At 36.8% G+C, this 6,464-nt stretch overlaps 1 long non-coding RNA gene across 1 annotated transcript; it reads right to left on the reverse strand.

The window, feature by feature from the left end:
• Positions 1 to 3,246: 3,246 nt before the first annotated feature.
• LOC144355880 (uncharacterized) lies at positions 3,247 to 6,464 on the reverse strand. The gene is made up of 2 exons (XR_014930161.1): positions 6,259 to 6,464; positions 3,247 to 4,220 (listed from the first exon to the last, which is right to left on the reverse strand). It is a non-coding gene; the product is annotated as an uncharacterized LOC144355880 (long non-coding RNA).

Here is a 6,464-nt window from a genome sequence, read left to right on the forward strand (position 1 = left end):
TGATCAACTAATCACTAACCAATTAATCAATTATTTAATCAACCAAAAATTGCAAACTTATAGTGAAAACAAATACATTTGTGCTGTCTTTTATTTGCACTAATGATTTTCCCACATATACAGCCTTTTTAAAAACCAACAATGCTACTACTTCAGTTCTCATGCCACTAATCAAATTAAATGCCTTGTAAGAACCAATGAGTTTTTTAAAATATTTTTTTTTTCTCAGGTGCTTCCTGTTTGAGGGCGTGATCACCTGGGTCAAAGGTGAGACCAATATGTGGTCTTTTGTTACTACGTAGCGGCTGTGTACCTGTGGGTTTATTCTGTGTGTATTTGAATGTTCTAATCTTGGTGTTTTTCCAGTGATTTCTCTAGGTGCAATCCAAATACAGTAGGTGTGTCTTGTTTACCTGAGATTTGCAAGAGTTTGAGCTGGCCAACATGTTATTTTTTTCATGTGGTTGATTACTGGCATGCTGATTTCCTATTTGTGAGCCATATTTTCAACTTTCTTCATCATTTTCATATAGCAATCTCGTCATATGTTAACATTGTCGTCTATGGAAATTCAATTAGTGGTATCAGCCCTTCAATGTCCAGTGTAAAATTTGTGAGACAGCGCCCTCACGCCACCAGCCGCATTACTTACAGGCATCAGGTAGAGGTGCTGCCTGTCTGCCCTGTGTAAGGCTATTGCATAATATTATATGCAATGAATTCTCGGGAATGACAAGATCTCACGCGAATTGCGATCCTAGCACACAATCTCACGACAAAAATACGTTCGATTGCCGAGTGCATGGAACTCGCGTGATCATGAGATCTCATTGCATATATATATCACCTATATTTTTCTTATGAGTTTTTGACAGTAACTGGTTATTTTAATAATAAAACAACGTAAAATAATATTATACACAACCGATAAAAAATATTACACATATACAATGATTGATGTTGTAAGTACAACCAGTGCGCATGCGTATAAAACACTATCTTCGTTTTATCGAACGATTAATGTACTATAACACAAAGTGGAGTTATGTTCTAATGTGTCAACATGCTAACACAAAGTGGAGTCATGTTCTAGTGTGTCAATAAGCAAACACACAGTGTAGTCATGTTCTAATGTGTCAATAAGTTAACACAAAGTGTAGTCATGTTCTAATGTGTCAATAAGCTAACACAAAGTGGAGTCATGTTCTAATGTGTCAATAAGCTAACACAAAGTATATGTTCTTATGTGTCAATAAGCTAACACAAAGTGTAGTCATGTTCTAATGCGTCAATAAGCTAACACAAAGTGTAGTCTTGTTCTAATGTGTCAATAAGTTACACAAAGTGTAGTCATGTTCTAATGTGTCAATAAGCTAACACAAAGTGGAGTCATGTTCTAATGTGTCAATGAGCTAACACAAAGTGGAGTCATGTTCTGATATGTCAATAAGCTAACACAAAGTGTAGTCATGTTCTGTGTCAATAAGCTAACACAAAGTGGAGTCATGTTCTAATGTGTCAATAAGCTAACACAAAGTGTAGTCATGTTCTAATGTGTCAATAAGCTAACACAAAGTGTAGTCATGTTCTAATGTGTCAATAAGCTAACACAAAGTGTAATCATGTTCTAATGAGTCAAGAAGCTAACAAAAAATGGAGTTTTTCATTAAACCAGATTTAACAAACAAGTTGTCATAGTAACAATTCTTCTTAGCCACAGACACACTGGCTTATATTCAGTTTATGTGTAAGAGCAGGACGGATATAGTGAAGTGAGTGTGATCATTACATTTTCAAGTGCATACTTCTCGCTGTCAGTTCTTGTTGGCATTATGCCTTATTAAGCAAAATATACCGCGTATTCCGTTCAATTATTTAGATCGTTGCTGGATTATATAAAATATAGTAGAAACGGTATTGATATATAAATAATTAAAGAAGCCATGAGAAGGGAATATTTGTGGCACAGCATCACGTGTGTTTAATGATGTAACCTTCTGTAATTTAATGTCGAGTTTTTATTCGTAACTATGGTTACCACCAAGTGTGTTATTGTCAATCATTCATCGAGACATCTTTATGGACTAAACCAGTCTATCACTTCAGAAATACTTCTACGTTTCTTTTGTATGTAAATACGACCCCATTCTTGAGCGTGTTATCAAATATATTGGTAATTGAAATAGTTGGAGGTTATGGAATGATATTCTTCGTGATATCGCTTCGTGGGTGTTGTTTGTATGGTATCGCCAATATATCATGTGAAGGGAAAACTAAAATGGTTAGGCCTAAAAAAAATAGATGATATAAATACCTCCGTCGCATGGCAGTCAATAGACATTGTAAGATTCCCGTGATTTGCACTATTAAATGCTTAGCAACGCGGTGTCTGATCAATTGCCATACTATGTATGCAATTCCAATCGCCAACTCGGAAGATGACGGAGATGCACATCTTCACAACAATAAAACATCGGATTACCATATACAAAAACGGCGGTGAAAGGTGACGTACGTACTTAATATATTTCATTGTGTCGTATGGGTCGCATGGGTCCGGATACAGCCGACCAGTCTAAATACCATGCATATAACCTGATTTGTTTTTGTTAATATTAGCGACTTCCCGTTTCCATCAACAGAAATTAAACCAAGTACTTGCGTGAGATGATGTTATACACATGACATTACTGACATCATTACGTAACATAAGAATAACATCTCTAACATCCATAAATTGACATATTCAACAAATGTTGGCATTTATCATTACGTGTTATCATGCGTTGATTTAAATGTCTTATTCCTCATGCCTATAAGTGTCGAAAATCTCAGTGTGTATGACACATTACGTGTGTTAGAGCGCCAGGCAACAATACCAGGGACGGATCTGAAAATCGGTGCAAATACATGGACTGTCAGTTGGTTCAATACGCTGTTGATCACTCCGTCCGTGACTAAATAATTCAAGAGTTTGTTTTTTCCATGAAACAACGATGTATTACTGAAGAGCAGTTGTGGCTATATGTCCAGTTATTTCATTAAAGAATCCTTCTTAGAATTCATGATAAAATCAGCAGCTGATGTACTTGTAACCGACAGTGTCTCGATAAGGATTCCCCGGAAGTTGCACGCATATAGCTGTGCTGTGCGTGCAAATCGAGCGGGATAAATAAATATGTCTTGGGGATAAATTTGACATCGTGGCACATTTGGATCACTACGTCACATACGAACTTGAATGCATCCTTTGATATAAAATGTTTTATTCCGGTAACAGCAACAACAAAAACAACAAACTACAAAAAATATCATGCGATTTATATACAAAATAATAATATTCTTTTGACGTAATAGCATCACCGAAGTGTCACTCTTTGATGACTTGTTTTTATTCAAGTCAGTGCGCCCTCATTCGGCAGTCTAGAAAATGATCGCCGATATACTAGTACTAGTAGTCGATCGAAGTGTGCATATACAACATACACACAGACTTCCTGATACAGGGTATATTCAGTACAAATATATATTAAACACATGAAATAATTGAATCATACAGGATGTAGGGAATGTCCCTAATCATATTTCGGGGAGGGTCATACTCAACTACAGGTAACGTTAGCGCGTGCCAAGATACCATGTGATGCGGTGACGTAATGTAACGTAATCACCCGTCATAATATAATCTTGCATAATTATTTTCATATAATTTTTCAAAATAGCTGATTACGATCTTCGGAAAATGTGAAATTATGTCCAATTGGTCGAAAAGTAACAATGAAATCGTCAAAAAATGTACAAAATGCTGAAACAAAATTCTGGTCGGAGAATCATGGCGGTCAGGGAAAGGGATAAGTACATATATTAAAACATGTAAATTTAAAAATAATACAAACACTAAATTGAGTATACAAAATATTCTCTCAGCTGCCAGCAGTGCGGTTAATTATTACTGTATTGGTATGGGGACTTCGTTTGGCAGATCACAGTGTCTAAGGCGAGACGATTTGGAGCGGTGACCTTTCTTGCCTTTGTCAAATTTCCTTTTCGTTGACAGCGGTTCGTGACGAGGCGTGATATATAAAGGTGGTGATTCGCCGTCCTGTGTGACAACATCAGGTAACTGCGAGCTGGCAATGGAAACCCCGTAATCCATATCGTCAGTCGTCTCTGTGTATGCGTTGATGGAAAGTGAGTTCTCCGTCACCGTTGATATGTAACTAAGCATATAGAAAAAGAAAACGGCAGGGTTATAGAAGGAATGAAATGGTAAAACGCAAATGAAGTTCCTTTTCATTTTGAGTAACTCGGACAAAGATCGCGAGTTAAACTGGACGAAAGCTGACGCACTGTGCCTGTGATTGCCTAACTTATCATTCATCTTCACTAAAATAAATTCCGTCACCAATTACTGTTCGAATTCTACTCCAATCTAACGCTAAACGCAACTAACCTAGGTAGTACGACGTTCACTTGGACGAAGTGGTAACGTGAGTAAAATATAGTCGTTCTAGAAAGTCGAAAAAAAGGGACCTTATGGGCCTACAGGAAACAACTCAAGAGTCATGGCGTGCTTCACAGAATAAACTCAATGGGAAATGCTTCACATCGAATGTTATATTATAATAGGATCCATCTTCAAACGCCGAACATAGAATTCCGCGAGCGATTCGGTAACTTGATAACATCCTAATATGATGAAAACTCAATCACAACCAAATCCACGGAACTGTCCGGCTGTTTTCGGCTATTAACAAGACATTTCAGATACAGACATTTTTCGAATAACGTAACTGTCCAATGTATTACTGTACTTGTCACGTCAAATTTTGCTGTCAATACAACTTTAGGCTTGCATTTCTACTTAGTGATTATTGCTATCACAAGACAAGATAACAACATAAAATGTGTTGCAATAATGCGTTTAGCTAAAAAAAATAATGATTTATTTAAATTAGATTTCTCGTTCTTCTCGCTCATTACAACTTGAATTTTGCGAATACTGGAAGATCATATTTCTTGGACAAACAATCAGATGAGACTAACAGATGAGTGTCTATATTGTTTTAAAATATTAGCTGTGGGGAAGTCGTCACCTGCGCACGAGGCAGACGGCCATAGAGTCAGTTTTTTACAAACACACGTCAACCCTTTGAGTTTTAGCTTGCGTTGTTATCTCGCTTAGAACTCGATTCCCGCGCGTGCGCAGTAACAACCTCTTTGCTTTAAGGTGCTCGCTTAAATTAATATTCGGCAGTTAATTTCTCATTACTCATCAACAATCGCAATATTTAATGGTGTATACATTGGTCGTCGGATGGTACCTCACATATTTGCAATATAGAAATGCAACTTTAAAGCAACTGCGTGATATAGTGCAATGTGTGCGTGCATTCATTCATACTCTTCACAGATAATGATATGTCCACGTGCGCTCATATCCGCGCAAATGTGAGCTATTCTAAATGAAAGCCTACACACATCGGTAAATATAATCATTGTAATGTTTGCATGGCAAATTGTCATTATGTTCCATTTATTCTGATGCTAATTCTAAATAGCGTCCCTCGTTATGCTTAAATCTTAGTTTTTACGTATATACATATTTATTAAGAACAAATATTATTTATATATTACACCCTGTGACATTACGTGACATTGGTGATTTTTAAGTGGGCATAAAATACTTTTTTCATGCTTCACGATTTAATACTTAAGTTAACAAAACCGACGTATGCTGAGTAGACAAGTGGGTCACAATTCAATTTAAGTGAATGGGTACTATATGTATAATAATAAATAATTCAAAAACAATTACACATGGCGTAAGTTGGAGTACAATAATGACCCTAGAAAGTACCAGGATGTGTGACCTGTAGGGGTCATGCATAATGCCTGTCCTCGATTTATTTCATTTTGGGATGGAGTTTGACGTTTTTTGTATGTGTGTGTGTGTGTGTATTTACGTGATATTATCTTATAAAGAATCGCATGTAGCAATATGCGTTCGTAAAACAGCATGGGTCACCCGGGCCTAGTCGAATACAATAGAGCAGTAATAAAGTCACTGATATTGTCCTAAAAGCTGATGAAAATTGCCAATATTGAAGCTGCGTTGCATGTCACGTGTGTAGATATGTAAGACTAAGATCGGCTAATAAAGCACTATGATATTGATATTTGATTATTCTGGGAAAATGTGAAAAATAAAACCCTACCCGAACCTCCAATTTCAAAACTATGTGAAACAAATATTACCTTGTCTGTCTCCGCATACCATCATCCTCGTTACCACCGCACTCTTGATTTCCATCTGGTTCCGGAGGAGGGCTGACAGGCTTTGGCAAAATTGACACGAGATCAGCTTTGGCTTTAACCAATAAACACAAATAAAAACTAGCAAATCCGATGATAAATAATCCAGTGGCGACAATGACGAGTCCGTAGTAGTAGGCACCGGTGTG

This window comes from Saccoglossus kowalevskii, chromosome 8 (assembly GCF_978046115.1).
Source record: "Saccoglossus kowalevskii chromosome 8, keSacKowa6.1, whole genome shotgun sequence".
Classification (NCBI taxonomy): domain Eukaryota; kingdom Metazoa; phylum Hemichordata; class Enteropneusta; family Harrimaniidae; genus Saccoglossus; species Saccoglossus kowalevskii.